This window comes from Capra hircus, chromosome 6, assembly GCF_001704415.2.
Source record: "Capra hircus breed San Clemente chromosome 6, ASM170441v1, whole genome shotgun sequence".
NCBI lineage: Eukaryota > Metazoa > Chordata > Mammalia > Artiodactyla > Bovidae > Capra > Capra hircus.
The window spans coordinates 32,081,940-32,100,211 of record NC_030813.1 but is presented as its reverse complement, the minus strand read 5'-3'; the positions used below and the strand labels follow the sequence as shown (position 1 = coordinate 32,100,211).

Sequence of the window (18,272 nt, the reverse complement as noted above, 5' to 3'; positions counted from 1 at the left end):
TGGTTATTTTTTATATCTTATTGTTTGTAGGATAGTTAAATTTCTTTGGAATTGCATTATACTAAAATATTTTTAAAATATTTAAAATTCTATTTATCACTGTATCTGCTTCATGAAGAGGATGACAGTTGTTAGTACATAATTGATTCAATATAGAATGACAGTTCTTTTAACATTCAAGTTAATATGAATCTGAACCAATCTTCTGAATTACAAAATTCAGTTCTCTTGGGCTGCTTCTCATCAGATGTTTCAAAGGAACTCTTGGGCTGTTTCTTCATTCCAAGGAAAGCAGTCTGTTTCTATCCTGGAATGTTCTATCAGTCATCCTGAGGATTCCATTATTCTCTATTGTTGCTGCAGTTAATCAGCATTGCATAGGGTCACTCACAAAATTCAGGGCTATCTTAGCAGGGCAGAAAAATGGTGCATAAGCTTTACTCTTTCACTCCCTCACAGCAGTCAGTGTCTCTCCTTTTTGATTCTGAGGAGGTAGAATCAGCTGCCTTTTGTGGAGGAATGGGTCTTCCTTACCAAATCTCTATAGGTAGCATCAAAGCTTCACCCATTGAACTGTTCACTGTGGCAGAATCCACAGCAGTAAGCCTGTTGAATGGGATTTTTCACCAACTTCCAACAGGTCCTCGAAGCTAACTGTAGCCATATTTTTCTTTTAATATTTTTCCTCTTTTATATTGTACAGAATGAATTTCTGTAAATGACCTCGAATCTTTACCTGAAGGAGGCAGAATGTAAAATCAACCATTTCTTCAAATATATTTAAAGAAATGCTATCTGAAACAAACAAAATTCACATATGGATATTTATCACATCTATGAAAAAAGAATTTTTAAAAAACTGATTTATAAATATTCACAAAATTAAGATTAAATATGTGGTAGCAATGGGATTATAGATAATTTTCTTTTGTTCCAATATTTTCCATAATATTACTGAATTACTGTATATTGTTTAAAGAAAAGAATAACGAAATAACAAGTATGCTAATTTTACCCAGCTTAACATGTAGGGTAGAATAATAAACTTGACATTTAAGAAAGTCCTCTTCTGTTTATATATCACTTCTGTCCTGTCTGACTTCTAATTTTTGATTTGTTGAGAAATTTAGTCAATATAGAAGGCATTCCTGCAAGAACAACAGATTTTAAGTTACCTCATAGAGCAGAATAAAAAATGACACTCTGTATTTAAATGTTAGCACATATCATATCTCTTTTATTGTGTAATAATCTCTTTTATGCTTTAGTTGAATCTTATTCAATATTATCATTAAGTGTTAAAGAAAAATGAAAATGCATTGAACATGCAAATATAATTTATCATAATCTAATGAAATCTAGAAAGAAGTCTAGTAAGAAATGACATTGCTTTAAAAAGCCAAAAGAAATAAAAAGTTTAAAATACAAAATTAGAGTTCGAAGAAAAATAAACTTTGTTTTTATCTTAAAAATAGAAATTTCTAAAAGCTTTTCAAGAAAATTATGTTAGATTGTCTTCATTCTCTCATTTCTTAGTCTCTTTTACACACATTTAAACAAGTATTATGTCTTTTTTAAACTTTTCATATCAAGTTACATGGAATGATAAAGGTATTATTATTATATACCTTTATCCCATAAGATTCTACCCCCCTCCATGGTCTTGCATTGCTGACATTATTAGTTTTGATAAAAGAATTCTGGATTTCCCACACTATGATTTTCTACTCATGGTTCCTTCATTTACCCTCAGAAAGGTAAGAAAAACTTGGAAAAACTGATAATAAATTTGATACTTTACCCAATTTAAAGCTTAGTATTTCTCATACTTTTCCCCCCACATAGAAAAATATAATACATTTGTCTTAAAACAGCCTTGAATGATTCATTCTAAATTTCAAATAATTTTACTAAATGAATTGAATTCTAAGTGTTGTTTGTCTCAAGGAATTAATAAACATCAAAGACTTACATTTTTAGGGTAATATGGTTTTAATACTTTAATTTCATTTACTGAAGAGGACAAACATCATACAAATTCACTGAAATGTCTTGCTTGTGTTAGCTACAGGCTGCCCTTTTAACTCATTTGCGGTCTACACTCTTTTCAGATAGCATCCTATAAGAGGCCCCTTTATGATTCTCTCATCTCCAATAGTCACCTTTTGAATCCATGTTCTTAATTTATGACATGCTGCTTTTTTTTAATCCTTTGATGCTAAAATGATGCCATCATCTTCTGAGCTCATTAAGGTCCCACACAGGATTATATGTGTTGCAAAGACATCTTTATCTTTCAGAGCAGTTTGGAAACCTGCAGGGGTGTGGAATTAACACAGATGGACTGTTATGCAAAACTAAGTATATCAAGACTCCCAAAACTGAAAAGGGAAAGTATTCTGGGATGTAAAAGAGACATATGTTGTAGCCGTAGATGTTGTTTAAAGGAGGTCAGATCTACACACTGATTGTTTTCTATTAACAACTTAGAGGTGGATGACCATAAAGACTTATGGATGACTCTAAGAGGCCTGAAAGAACCGTGTGGGTAATTTGCTTGATTAGAGAACTTCTATTCTCAAAGGAGATAACATAGAGATCAGAATCAGCCAATGCTTGACTGAAATAAGAATACAAATGAGGGAAAATTGATAATTATAATGTTGAGCATGCTGGAAAACAATCCATCAGATGAAAGAGTAGCCTATCCAAATATTTCAGTTACCCTGAATCATGATCTTCTAAATGGAATAATCTGATTTCAAAGTAGGCAATAAGAAAAGCAACCTGGATTCCACAGCTCTCAATTTCTACATACTCTTTCCAACTGTAAGTATATTTTTTATTCTTAGTATATTATTCATTAGGAATAGTTTATTTTCAGAGGTTCAAACTTACAGGGTAACTGAATTGGGACCTGAAAAGTGGAAATGTTACCCATTACTAGTATAGAGTTTAGAGTGGAGTATGGAGACTCAACTATATAAAGGAAAGAAATGGCCAGAATGAAAGAAGAGTGAGTTTCATGACTCCATACTAGTAGTTCTGGTACTAAGTTCATCAGTTAATAATATAACTTTAGTCAATGTTAATAATAAAGTCGATAATAGAACATTATCAGTGACACATCCATTTTAAACAGACATAGTATAGCAAGCAAAAAACAATAGGTCTTCAGAAGAGTCCAGTCAGAAGAAATGTTCAGTGTTACAAAAATTATATTTCTGTGTGTATATTTGTTATCAGTGTCTAACTTTCTGGGTGAGTTACTTTTCTAGGGTCAAGTAAGGACATGGTAAAGGAAGCATAGAATTTATTGCCCTCAAATTTCCCAAAGCACAGAATTTATTGCCTTCAAATTCCCATCTGTTGCCTAGCTACTGTATCTTGTGTTTGTGATACCTTAAATTCAAGTATTCTATAGTATAAAAATGAGAATCATAACATTTCTTTCTTTTGAATTCTGTGAGATAAAACATACAAATTTTTTACCAGGATTGGTTATCGTGATAGAAAGTTGTTCTGGGGTTAACATATTAGGCATGATTTGTTAAATCCTATGAAAAAAGATATTTTAGTTTTGTGAAAGAATGGTAGCAAGATTAAGAATGTAAATAAAAAGAAGAAGAAATTAAAGGAGGTGTAGTTCTATATAACTCAAGAGAACCATGGGGAAAACTACCAAAGGCTACCGGGAAAGTAAATACATTCAGAAAGAAGATTGTATGTGTGTGAGTATGTGCTTGTGTTTGTGTGTGTGTGAGAAAGAGATCTCTGTGCATGCTTTCTTTTAGCAGGCCACTAACCTTCTAGAAGGCTTCCTTCAGGCTCATCGACTAGAATAGTGTCAGTGAATTCCCCTAGCTTCAAAGTAGTCTGGGAAGAAGAGTATCTGTTTTATATCTCAAATGTGGATGATACATAAAAAAGAGTTGTAGGGAGGGTATATTAGTATCCAATGAACAGGATCTGCCCTAAATCTTATCTGCATTTAATATTAATTTTATATTTCACATATGCAGACAACTCACAAACAATTGTTAGGCAAAGCCATTAAAGTTTATTTTTGTCAGATAGGCATGTTCAGTGTTGAGTTTCATTCAATTCGCTTTCTCCTCTATTTTAGAAAATAAAATTACACTGAAAGTTGATGTATATAGCCATGTTGTAAAATACCAATTTTCCTGAATTTTTTCTTTCTCTTTAATTTTGCATGTTACACCTTCTGTTTTATTCTTTAGAGTATTTTCTCCACAAAGAAAGAGGGTTATTAGTGTGTTGCAGTGAAGCTAGTGCATTGAACTGCCAGACAGTGTGCTCTCAAATAAAGATTGCCTGAAATCCTATGTGAAATTGTAAATTTAATAATATGAATAAGAGTAATAAGCTAAAAAATGAACTAGGTTTAACTTGGTCTCTTCTCAGTCATGTGTTTTCATAATCAGAAGTCATTTTTTTAAGCAGTTGACCATCTTTCTGAATAAACTGTTGCTGTTTAGTCACTCATTTATGTCTGACTCTATAGCTCACCAGGCTCCTCTGTCCATAGGATTTCCCAGGCAAGAATACTGGAGTGTGTTGCCATTTCCTTCTCCCATGAATAAATTACTAAGAAATGTATCTCACTTCAAAGAAAAGTGAATACATTTTTACAATTTTCTCAACAATTACCTTCATGGGAATATTTTACATTATTTTTTTCCTATACATTTACCTTCACTATTTTCCTACTCATCCAATTTTAACAGTGAAAAGTGTCTATATTTGTCAATATTTGTTTTTATTTGAACTTAGAAAAATTCAACTACCAAGATTTACCAATAAAATATTGCTTCTTTTTTTGAAGAGCAGTTCTACAAATCTGCTGAATTTGGTAACCAGCAAACTCTCTTCTTAATGTGCCATTATGGTTGGCCCCGAGAATTCAACCACTTATGCATCAAAAATATTTTGTGGGTAAAAAGTCTCTAGAAAGTTCTGAAAAACAAAACTTGAATTTGCTGTGGCTGATCACAGTTACATAGCATTTGCATTATATTTATAATGATTTGCACATCATTTATATAATATTTATTAGTATTTACATAACATTGATGTTGTATTAGGTGTTTTAAGTAATATAGAGATGATTTTGAGTATCTGGTAGGATGTACAGCAGATTCAATTCAGTTCATTTCAGTTCAGTCGCTCAGTCGTGTCTGACTCTTGGTGACCCCATGAATCGCAGCACGTGTACAGCAGATTGGTTACATGCAAATACTACACCATGTTGTATAAGGGACTTGAACATTCATGTATTTGGTATCTGCTGGCATCCTAGAACCAACATGAAGATACTGATCATATTGCTTATATCATGATCTAAGGCAGAATCTCTAGTTTAAAAAAATAAGAAAGTTCTCAGAATCTCTCAATTTCTGTATTGTACAAATTTTCCTTGATAGTATATACTGAATTTTCTTAAAGTTCATCATGTTGTTCTTTTACTTGGTAAATCATATCCGACTCTTTGTAACCCCATGGACTGTAGCCTGCTAGGCTTCTCTGTCCATGGGATTTTCCAGACAAAAATACTGAGTTGCCGTTTCCTCCTCCAAGGGATCTTCCCGACCCAGGAATTGAACCTGCATCCCCTGCATCTCCTGGACCGACAGGCAGATTCCTTACCATTGAGTCACCAGGGAATGTACATATTAACATCCAAAATTATTTTTAAATATCCTAGTTAAAAGTATCTTTCATTTGGCTCATATCAAATATGTTTTTCTTTATGAATTTAATGCAAGGATAAAATACTAAAATAACTCTCTTATAAGAGAGATTGCTATTCTCATTTCACTTTTGTATCAGAATGTTAGCAGTACTCATTGCAGCCAAAAAGGCAGTGTATTCAATCTGTTCTGACACCATGTAATCATTTGTATTGTGCTTAATCACATTGTAGAAAGACAATCCACTTGCAAAATTTCACCAAAAAAATATGTTCTTTCTGTAGAAACACCAGGAGCTCTCTGTGATTTGAGCTTGCTAAGAGACAAGTACGTATAATGTAAATACATCAACCAGGTTAATACGAGGAGCATACTTCCATTTGATAACATTCGAAATGTAGAAGTGTAATTAAGGCAAATGAGTATGGCATGTTAATATTCCTATCTAGAATAGGAGATGTTTTGCAGATTTCTCCAACTTTTACTAGTGATTGAAATGAAAGTCAGAGTACCTGGACAGAGATAAGTTGTTTGTTTCAGACTAAGATGAGCTTGCTTAAATTCATCACAACTGAGATTTGAACTGGAGGCTTGCTTGTTGTGTTCATGTTGGAGGAGGGTTCATCGCATGCATTGTAGGATGTTTAATAGCATCTTTAGTATATTCTCTTGCTGCCAGTAGCCTCCCCTAAGTCCTGATGTTTTAAAAAAAAAAATCTGCAAACATGGCCAAATGTCACCTGAGCATTCAGAACTGCCCCTAGTCAAGAACCACTGAACTAATAATGAGCAGATGCTCAGTCATGTCTGACTGTGTGTGACCCCATAGACTGTAGCTCCCCAAGGTCCTCTGTCCATGGTATTCTTCCAGCAAGATTTCTGGAGTGGGGTGCCATTTCTTCCTCCAGGGGATCTTCCCGACCCAGGGATCGAACCTGCACCTCTTACATCTCCTGCATTGGCAGGCGGATTCTTACCACATAGCACTACCTGGGAAGCCCCAGTTAAGAACCGCTGGACTAAGGTTGAATCAAATTATTTCAATTTTACATTGCCCAATTTGGACATTTGAATGTTATAGAATATATGAAGAATAATACACTTTTGATACTATGAATATGGCAAATACTAGTTCACTTAACATTTGTCTTACAAGGAAAATGTAAATATATGTTCTATGCCACATGCAAAGATAAGTGAGGGAAATAGTTTTATTATTCACAAAGTTCTTAAACTTCTCCTCAGTCTGTTTTACAAATAAGTGAAAGTGAAGTTGCTCAGTCGTGCCCGACTCTTTGCAACAGTAACCTGCACCAAGCTCCTCCATCCATGGGATTTTAAAGGCGAGAGTACTGGAGTGGGTTGCCATTTCCTTCTCCAGGGGATCTTCCCAACCCAGGGATCAAACCCAGGTCTCTCACATTGTAGACAGACAATTTACCATCTGAGCCAAGTTTAAAAGTATACTTATAAGTGTGTTTCTAAGCTATCTCATTATCATTACCAAAAATCAAGATCACTAATATACAAACTTGATGTGTGTGTGCTAAGTCGCTTCAGTCGTGTTGGACTCTTTTGATACTGTAGACTGTAGCCTGCCAGGCTCCTCTGTCCATGGGATTCTCCAGGCAAGAATACTGGAGTGGTTGCCATGCCCTTCTTCAGGTGATTTTCCCCACCCAGGGATCAAACCTGTATCTCTTATGTCTCCTGCACTGGCAGGAAGTTCCTTTACCACAAAATTTCACATGGAAAGCCCGTAATCCTGTTATTTCTACCTATTATATTGATACCTCATCTTTTTCAAATCATTGAGACAACTGCCATTTTTATTGTTTTTCACATAGAACAAAGTGCCCACGCACTTTTTTTTTTTTAATTTGCTTTTCCCTCAGAGATCTGTTTCTTTCTATTCTTATCATTTAAATTAAGGCCGATAGGGAATCTATGTTTAGTCAGAGCACAGCTAGATATTTTGATGGAGAGAGTTTGCTTTGGCATGAAATGCTGCTGTTTATTTGTAAACCTCTCTGTGTCTGTAATTTGACAGCATTTTAGATTCCCCAGTTAATGAGGCTAGCAGCAGCCTCTATCCTCTGGACCCAGTCAATTTGATACAGGCTCTATGTAGGTTGTCATAGCTATGTTGACTTCAACTGCTGTATTGAGAAAATAAAAATCAGAATTTTCAAATTGTAGAGAAGGAAAATGTCTTGCTCATCTTCCTGTGATTTCTCCCACCCTTACAGAAGGTAGATTTCTGACTACTTGTTACATCACAACAAAGTAATGTGTTGAATGGATGAAAATATTAATCAGTTTTTCCTTTTGAATGATCTAGATATTTCAGTAGATATATTTCTTTCCAAAAGTCAAATATTTTCAGTGCTAGTATCAACTTCTCATTATAAACATGATTATATAATGAAATGGAGCAGCATTTATGTTAACTTGATGACAGTTATAATTGCACGAGATCACAAGTGCTGATATGATTGGCCAGAGGATGCAGGAAGGATTAGATTGTTATAAATTCTCCAGTATATTTGTGTTCAAAAAACGTGTTTTTACTCAGGCTATCTTTTTAAAGTGTCTTTGTTTGTTATTTGTTTTTTCAAAAATAAATTTAAAGAATTTACAGAAGCCAGTTGGCTAGTTAATTGAATGCAACTTTGAATTTAATGCTATGATACAGATAGAGTGAAATGCCATTTTAGAAATATCACTTTTAATGCTATTTATTTGTCAATTTTTTTTTCTATTTTGGGGGATAACTAGCAAATATCTCAACACTTTAAGGGCCTTACAACAAAAACATTTTTCTTACTCAGGTCTGGGTGTGGACTGGAGGGATTCTGATTCAGGCTGAATGTCAAACTCTCTTTTATGGCAGAGACAGAAAGCACCACAAACCAGGCTCAAATCATGACTACTAACTAGCATTCCATTGGCAATGAAAAGTCACATAGCCTCAATAGGCAGGGGAATAAACTCCGGCAATTCAGTGGTAGGCATTGAGTATCTTCTGTAGTAGAAGAGTGAAGAACTAGGAACTGCTTGTACTACAAAGACTGAGTTATCAAAATAGACTTAACCAACTCACAAGTGTTACTCAATACCTACCCTTACTAATGATTGGGGAAGAATACAAACAAAAGTCAAGCACTGATAGAGGACTCCTCTCTGGAACAGTTTCCCACAGGTCAGATGCACTTTCTGAAAATACCTTTTTCTACACTGGGACAGCTTGGTTTCAAAGTGATAGCTAAGTACTCACAATTTGTATGACTTCTTAGATACTTAGATATTACACTGAGGTAGAGAGACTATATGTTTTGTTGATTTTATATCTCTTTTCTAATATATACATTCAATGCTATAAGTTTCTATAAGCAGTGCTTTCACTCCATCTCGCAAATTTTGGTAAGCTGTATTTCCATTTTCATTTAGCTCCAAGTATTTTTTAAATTCTTTTGAGACTTCCTTTTTGACCCAGGTGTTCTTGAAGAATGTATTCTTTAATCTCCATGTATTTGGGGATTTTCCAGTTATCTCCCTGTTATGATTTCTGGGTTAATTGGTCTGATTTCTGTCCATTTAAATTTGTTAAGATATGTTTTATAGTCCATAATATGGTTTATCTTGGTGAATGTTCCACTGGGGGCTTGAGCAGAATGCGTATATTCTACTGGTGTTGGATGAAGTAGTCTTTAGATGTCAGTCAAATGCGGTTGATTGATGGTATTGTTGAGTTCAACTGTATTCTTAATGTCTTTCTATCTGCTAAATTTGTTCATTTCTGAGAGATGGTGCTGAAATCTACTATCATGATAAAGTATTCATCTATTTCTTCTGGTAGTTCTGGCAGTTTTTGCCACATTTAGTTTGGTGCTCTGTTACTAGGTTAATATACAGAAAGTGTTGTTATGGCTTCTTGGAGAATTGACCTCTTTATCATTATGTAATGCCCTTCTTTATCCCTAAGATGTTCCTTACTTTTAAACCTGCTGTATTTAAAATTAATATCATGATTCCTGGTTTCTTTTCATTAGTATTGTTGTTTTGTTCAGTTGCTGAGTTGTGTCTGACTCTTTGTGATGCCATGAACTGCAGCACACCAGGCTTCTTTATCCATCACTATCTCCTTGGGTTTCCTCAAACTCACGTCTGCTGAATCAGTGATGCCAACCAACCATCTCATCCTCTATCTCCCTTCTCCTCTTGACCTCAATTTTTCCAGTGAGTCAGCTCTTCACATCAGGTGATATTGGAGCCTAAGAAAATGAAATCTGACATTGTTTCCACATTTTCCCCATCTGTTTGCCATGAAGTGATAGGACTGGATGGCATCATCTTAGTTTTTTGAATGTTGAGTTTTAAACCAGCTTTTTCACTCTCCTCTTTCACCTTCATTAAGAGGTTCTTTAGTTCCTCTTCACTTCCTGCCATTAGAGTGATATCATCTGCATATCAGAGGTTGTTGATATTTCCCCCGGCTGTCTTGATTGCAGCTTGTGATTCATCTAGCCCAGCATTTCACATGATGTAGTCTGCATGTAAGTTAAATAATCAGGGTGACAATATAAAGCCTTGATGTACTCTTTTCCCAATTTTGAACCAGTCCCTTTTTTCATGTCTGGTTCTAGCCATTGCTTCTTGACTTGCATACACTAATTTGGATTGTCATTTCTCAGAGTCCCATGATACCAAAAAGTTAAATAATAGTATATATGTATGTATCGTTTTCTACTGCATTCCAAATCTTTGGTGTCAGTCTTCTAAATACATTAGCATACATTTACACACATTTTGCTTTAATGGTTTAGTGAAGTTTGTTTTTAGTCTAGTGATCAGTGTTCTTAAATTTTCTATGATGAATCAATGGAAGAATAAGCTTGTTCTAAGTTGACTTGCTACTTATTTCTGTTATAGATTTTGCAGATCATTATGTTTCTTATTTTATAAATGGCAGTAATTCCCTAAGCTGATTTAATGTTTTTAAGAATGGTAATTGAATATGACATAGATTATCATATATTTTCTTTTTCCAATAGAAAGTTTAAAAAGAGAAAATAGAGGGAAGAAAAATGTGTCAAACTTTTAGAAGATTTTAGTTAATAGTAATTTTTATTTGCATTTTTCACTTAGCTTATGGATAGAGAAAGAGAACCCAGGAAGTTCTATGAATCATGAGAGCATCTGAACTAGTTTTAAAATAGTGTAAACCAAGAGATTATATTTAAAGGAAGATCTCATTTAAATTCTGATTAAAAAAAAAAAACTTGTCACTGTTGGCCATTGACATTGTTTTTTTTTTTTTCAGCACAATTATACTGTCTTTGCAAGATGTTTCAGAGATGTATGCATTTTGCCTGAGTTTATTTACTCACAGTGAGAGAACATTTCAAGCTTATAGCTTTAATTATTTTAGCTGATTCCTGTGATTGCATTCATGAAGGGCCAAAAGAGGTGACTGTCTGTGGATGATCACTCCCAGTCATAACTTATGTGTAGCTTTGAGGTATCCGCAGCTTGGAAAACTCATTTGATCTCCATCAGAAAATACTGGTGACTAAAACATGTAAGAAATATTAGATGTGGACATTTCCAGAATAATTAAAAACTAAAATTCAGAATGCAAGAAGGAATTTTCATGAAATTTATAATATTCTTGAATTACAGCATCAAACACAGATATACACATAACAGAAATCTGGTAGTCATTTGTTGCATGAATAGTGACATGAAATTTCCTCTTAGTTCAGTTCAGTTCAGCCACTCAGTTGTGTCCAACTCTTTGTGACCCCATGAACCGCAGCATGCCAGGCTTCTCTATCCATCACCAACTCCCAGAGTTCACTCAAACTCATGTCCGTCCAGTTGGTGATGCCATCCAACCATCTCATCTTCTGTCATCCCCTTCTCCTACTGCCCACAATCCCTCCCAGCATCAGAGTCTTTTCCAATGAGTCAACCCTTTCGCATGAGGTGGCCAAAGTATTGGCGTTTCAGCTTTAGCATCAGTCCTTCCAATGAACACCCAGGACTGATCTCCTTTAGAATGGACTGGTTGGATCTCCTTGCAGTCCAAGGGAGTCGCAAGAGTCTTCTCCAACACCACAGTTCAAAAGCATCAATTCTTCAGTGCTCAGCTGTCTTTATAATCCAACTCTCACATCCATACATGAACCACTGGAAAAACCATAGCCTTGACTAGATGGAAATTTGTTGGCAAAGTAATGTCTCTGCTTTTTAATCTGCTGTCTAGGTTGGTCATAACTTTCCTTCCAAGGAGTAAGCATCTTTTAATTTCATGGCTGCAATCACCATCTGCAGTGATTTTGGAGCCCAAAAAATAAAGACAGCCAGTGTTCTCACTGTTTCCCCATCTATTTCCCATGAAGTGATGGGACCAGATGCCATGATCTTCGTTTTCTGAATGTTGAGCTTTAAGCCAACTTTTCACTCTCCTCTTTTACTTTCATCAAGAGGCTCTTTATCTCTTCTTCACTTTCTTCCACTTTAGTGGTGAGGAAATCAGTTAAATAATTCTCCTGAAGTCTTACAGATGAAAAGCAAAGGTCCTGGAATGTAAACTCAGGAACATTAGTTTCAGAGCACACACGTAATGAGTAAATTTGAGTTTAGATTTTCTTCTGTCTTAAACATCTTTGAAATGATATTTGTCTTTGTACTATATATTCCATAGAAAATGTACTATATGCCATATATTCCATATATATACTTTGTACTATATACTATATATTCATAGAAAATAAACAAAGACCAAGATATATTTATTAAGCATGAACTCTGTGCCAATAAAATAAATAAATAAGAAAAATATATCTTTTTTTGGCACTTAAGAGTTACTGTGTTTCTTTAGCAAAATATTCTCCAATAAGTTCAGGCCAAATTGATCCAGCTTACATTAAAATGTATAGCCTATTTGAACTCTAATAATATTTGCATTCTTAGTTATTTGGTTTCTTTTAAACAAATATATTGCCTATATTTAATTAGTATCAAGTAGCTATTTAAGTGTAAGCTTCTAAAGAGTTGTGGATACCTTGTGGTGTCCTGTTTTGGTATTGTTTTGGACATCTACTTAATAGTTGACTGAATCAATGGTTATAGACCTTCAACTCTAAGTGATTACAATCTTTAGTAATTGGTTACCTCAAAAATATACTTCAGTATCCTTCAAGTAAAAGAGTAGAGTCGTGTGATTAAGAGTGATACAAATTACAGTAAAGTATTACTTTGCTGTTAGAAAAGGACTTTCACATACATGTTTTCATTTGTGATTAGCAAAAGCTCTATGAGGCAAATTGGTATTTGTGATGGTAAAGAGAAATAAAAAAAGCCTTTGAAATGAAACCTCTAACATCATGGGAAGCATCATTATGTTATTACTACTGTGGATAAAGCATTTCCTTGCAACTGGAGCATTTAACTCTCATTAAGACAATCTCCCTGGATTTCATTTTTGGAAAGAGTTCAGGGTGGTGTGACAGAGAAGGTGCTACAAAGTATAAAAACTTTGCAATGTTTCATGGAAGGACATAAGGAAGATACTGTCATCCTAATAAATTTAATTTCTAGAGACTGTTTCTTTGATATAAATCCAAATGTATACTAATTTCTTTGTTGATTCTGTCTCTAAAAAAGGAAAATTGTTATTAATCTCAATATTATGTTAAAGCTTTTGCTTTTCTCTTTTTTTGTGAGGGAACAAGTTGGGGAGAGTAAAGAGAATGCATTGAATTTAGTGCTCTCTCTTTATATATATACATGTATTGAATTTAGTACTCTCTCATTATACATATAGGCCTGCCAGGTGGCTCAGATGGTAAATAGTCCACCTGCAATGTGGGAGACCCAGATTCCATCCCTGGGTTGAGAAGATCCTCTGGAGACAGAAATGGCAACCCATTCCAGTATTCTTGCCTGGGAAAGCCCCTGGATAGAGGAGCCTAGCTGGCTACTGTCCATGGGGGTCACAAAATGATTAGACAAAACTTGGTGACTAAACCACCACCACCACGTGTGTGTGTGTGTGTGCGTGTGTGTGTGTGTGTGTATACATAATGTTATAATGTATAATAATATATATATTATACATTTAGAAGAAAATGATTTTGTTACAAATAGATAAAAAACTTTCTTTGAAAGGGTCATAAACGCTTACACAGTGAAAAAAAAAACACAACTTTTTAATGCCAGGGCATTTTAAACAGGCATATTATAAATAAAATCCTTCATATGTTTTTCATTTTAAGCATGCAGGAATATTCTGTTTTGCCAGTAGCACCCGGACCCAACATGGAAACAAGAAAATATTAGCAGAAATGTCCTGAGTGAGTGAGTGAAAGTAGCTCAGTCATGTCCAACTCCATGACCAGTTCTCCAGGCCAGAATACTGAAGTGGGTAGCCTTTCCCTTCTCCAGGAGATCTTCCCAACCCAGGGATCAAATCCAGGTCTCTGGCATTGCAGGCAGATTCTTTACCAGCTGAGCCACAAGGGAAGCCCAACAATACTGGAGTGGGTAGCCTATTCCTTCTCCAGGAGATCTTCCCAACCCAGGAATCGAACCAGGGTCTCTATGTTGCAGGTGGATTCTTTACCAACTGAGCTATCAGGGAAGCCAGAAATGTCATTAGAATCAATCAAAATGGAGGTATGTAAAGACAAATTAAAGAAACAGAAAATTGTTTTCTATTTCTAGGTCAAAATGCAACCAATTAAGTTAGAATGTGCCAACTGGAGGAAAGATTGATCAGTGAAAGAAACAAGGGAAAGAGAGAGAAATGTTGGTACTATGTCTCCTGGGAAACCATCTAGTCTAATCACCACCTTTAATGCACAAAGAAGCTGAAACCCCAAAAGCAAAAGTGAGTCTGTCCAAGGCCATCACTGATTCACATTTGAACAACTAAAAATCAAGATTCCTCACATACACCCTAGTTCTCTAGATTCTAGAACCAACATACTTACTTCTCTGAAAGCAGCAGTTTCTAGGCAATAGCAGAAGTACAGGAGGCTTATTTGGTTTCTTTAACTGTTATTTTTTCATGCTTATCTCAGTGGCTAGGAAGATTGTCATGTCAGCCTTAGTGTTTTTGTATCATATCTTCCCTTGGAAGAAACATTATCTTTGTATGTTTAAGTGAATTGCACACAAAAATTAGTTTCAAAGATTTAAATATAGGCCTTTTTGACAACTTGTATAGTGCTGCTATAAAAACAAACATACACACACAGAAAACATATAAGAGAAGAGAGGCCATGTGACTTAGTGAAAACCTCTCTTTTGGTAAGAGTTGCCACATATTTTATGCCAGGCTTTTCAGGAATTATCTTCTTTCACCTCATAATTCCTGCTAGCAGTGGGCCACAGGATTAAATAGTGTTTCTAACCTTATGAACTGTTTCATAGCTCTGTAAAGTACGTACACACTTTTTCCCCCTGAAATAGAAGTGCTTCTGATACTATGTTGAAAGGCATTATTAGTGAAATTAGAATATGATAACAAACTGCAGATGGTAAAAGATTACTTCCTGGCAGAGAATAATTCCAATGCATTTTATGCTAAGTGACATGTGATTATCCATAAATTGTAATACTGGTGATCGATTCACAAACAGAATGCTGTGATCTGGCTACTGCTGCCAACTATATGTCTTAATCAGATCAAGATAAAATCACTGATTAAAGACTGAGAAGAAGTTAAAATAATTTTACAATTAATTGGAATATATTACATTAGAAAATCATGAGTTTTCATACTTCCTATAATAAATCAAACAAGTAGCCATTTTAGTTCAATTAAGAACTAAAAGTTCTACTTAGTTTAAAACTATCTAAAAAATACATATTATTAAAAGATTAGTTTAACCAAATTAAAATTTTTAATGAATGTTTATATACTAAAGAGGTAACAGACTGTATTTGATGTATTATTGCTACAAAAAGATCCATGGAGAATATTGTTTTTAAAGACAAGTTAAATGTTCTAAATTATTACATATTCTATTGTATTCATGCTTTGAAGAAATATTTACTGAGCTCCTCTGTATAGCAAGGACATCTGAGTTTCTATAAATAAAAGCAAAGTGTTTCTTCTTTCATCTCTATTTTTATGGAACGTACTTATGCTAGCCCTATTACAAGGCATATTTCTAAATAGTGCATGTAAGGAATGCTAAGCAACACTTTCAGTATGAAGGACAGATTCTTCTCACTCCCACTTTTGTCAATTCCACTTAGGATTCTTTATATCAGTAAGAGTAGACTGTTTCTGTAAAACAGGAAGGTTTTCTGAGTAACATTAATGTACTGAAATTAAAGCTGAAAGTAGGAGTGTGATTGGTAATGTAAGTAAGCTATCTTGTTTTGTATCCACTTTGAAGATTGCACTGCAACTATGCCATTCACTCAGTTATTCACTCGGTTAATTCATTCACTTATTCAATTCATTAAATTCATTCAGTGCCTACAATAGACCAATCTTTGTTCCAGGTTTTGTGCTAAGAAGATAAAGCTCCCCCTCTGAGCAGACAAAGCTCCTGCTCTGACGTAGCTTATATTTTCTTGGAGAAGAAACAGTGAAAATATAGAAAAAAACAGGTATGCAGTAAGATGATGATAAATGTTAAGAAAAAATTAAAGTCATGAGATAGAGAATAGCAGGGATGTTATAGAAACAGAGGTTGCAAATGCATAGACTTAGCATGAGGGCTTAAGCTGAAAGAGTATATGAGTAAAAAACATCCATGCAAAAGGAACAGAGAGAAAAGAAGCTGAACTGAGCAGAAACAAACTCTTTGTTGGTGAAGTAGAATGAGTACAGCTGAATGTCATAGTTTAGATTCAGAGTTGTGGCCAGGTGTGAGATTATAGAGGGCCTATGGACATGGAACAACAGACTAGTTCCAAATAGGAAAAGGAGTACGTCAAGGCTGTATATTGTCACCCTGCTTATTTAACTTATATGTGGAGTACATCATGAGAAATGCTGGGCTAGAAGAAGCACAAGCTGGAATCAAGATTGCCAGGAGAAATATCAATAACCTCAAATAGGCAGATGGCACCACCCTTATGGCAGAAAGTGAAGAGGAACTCAAAAGCCTCTTGAAAGTGAAAGAAGAGAGTGAAAAAATTGGCTTAAAGCTCAACATTCAGAAAACGAAGATCATGACATCTGGTCCCATCATTTCATGGGAAATAGATAGGGAAACAGTGGAAACAGTGTCAGACTTTATTTTGGGGGGCTCCAAAATCACTGCAGATGGTGACTGCAGCCATGAAATTAGAAGACGCTTACTTCTTGGAAGGAAAGTTATGACCAACCTAGATAGCATATTAAAAAGCAGAGACATTACTTTGTCAACAAAGGTCCGTCTAGTCAAGGCTATGGTTTTTTTTAGTATGGATGTGAGATTTGGACTGTGAAGAAAGCTGAGCATCAAAGAATTGGTGCTTTTGAACTGTGGTGTTGGGAAAGACTCTTGGAGTCCCTTGGACTGCAAGGAGATCCAACCAGTCCATCCTAAAGGAGTTCAGTCCTGGGTGTTCATTGGAAGGACTGATGCTAAAGCTGAAATTACAATACTTTGGCCACCTCATGCAAAGAGTTGACTCATTGGAAAAGACTGTGATGCTGGGAGGGATTGGGGGCAGGAAGAGAAGGAGACAACAGAGGATGAGATGGCTGGATGGCATCACCAACTCAATGGACATGAGTTTGAGTGGATCCCAGGAGTTGGTGATGGACAGGGAGGCCTGGCATGCTGTGATTCATGGGGTCACAAAGAGTTGGACACGACTGAGCAACTGAACTGAACTGACGGGCCCTGATAAGAAAGTTCCTATAAGAGGAGTGATTTTTTAATTCCTGCTGTCAATGTGTCTGAATGTCATTGCTGTCAAGGAATAAAATATTAGTAAAGAAATAAAATTATTCATATTGATAATCAGAAGCAGTGCACTCCTTCTAACCAAAAGTGCTTAAAGTCTGTCTAAATGTAATTAACAAACTGAATTTACAAGATGCAGGGTACTGAGTTTCAAGCAAACACTGGAGAAAACAGTGTCTAATCCAGAAGACTGGCATTCTAATAGGTGATTAACACAGATGTTGGAACTGTCAGAAGCATCAAAAATAACTATAGTTGTTATGTTAGCAGGAAAGGTGAATAACATAAATGAACTGTAGGGGAAATGTAGCACAAAAAATTTAGACTGAAGCAGTACATAAAATAAATGTAAAGGACTAAATACCTATACTAGGAAAAAAGTCTAAAGTTTATGATCACAGCTTCTACTTTAAAAAGAGGAGCAAATTAAACTCAAATTAAGCAGAGAAAAAAGGAAATGATAAACATCGGAGTGGAAATAAATAATATAGCAAATAAAAAAGCAATAGAGAAAAATCAACAAAACCAAAAACTGTTTCTTGAAGAAAATAAAAGTAACAACCTCTAGCTAGATTGACCAGGAACAAAAGAGAGATGATACAGATTACCAATATTATAAGTGAAAGAGTTGGTATTACTA

General features: G+C 35.0%; 1 protein-coding gene across 1 annotated transcript in view; it reads left to right on the top strand.

Moving 5' to 3' along the window:
* GRID2 (glutamate ionotropic receptor delta type subunit 2) overlaps positions 1 to 18,272 on the top strand; it is a 1,630,498-nt gene that overhangs the window by 829,983 nt on the left and 782,243 nt on the right. The gene's annotated exons all lie outside the window — the stretch shown is intronic.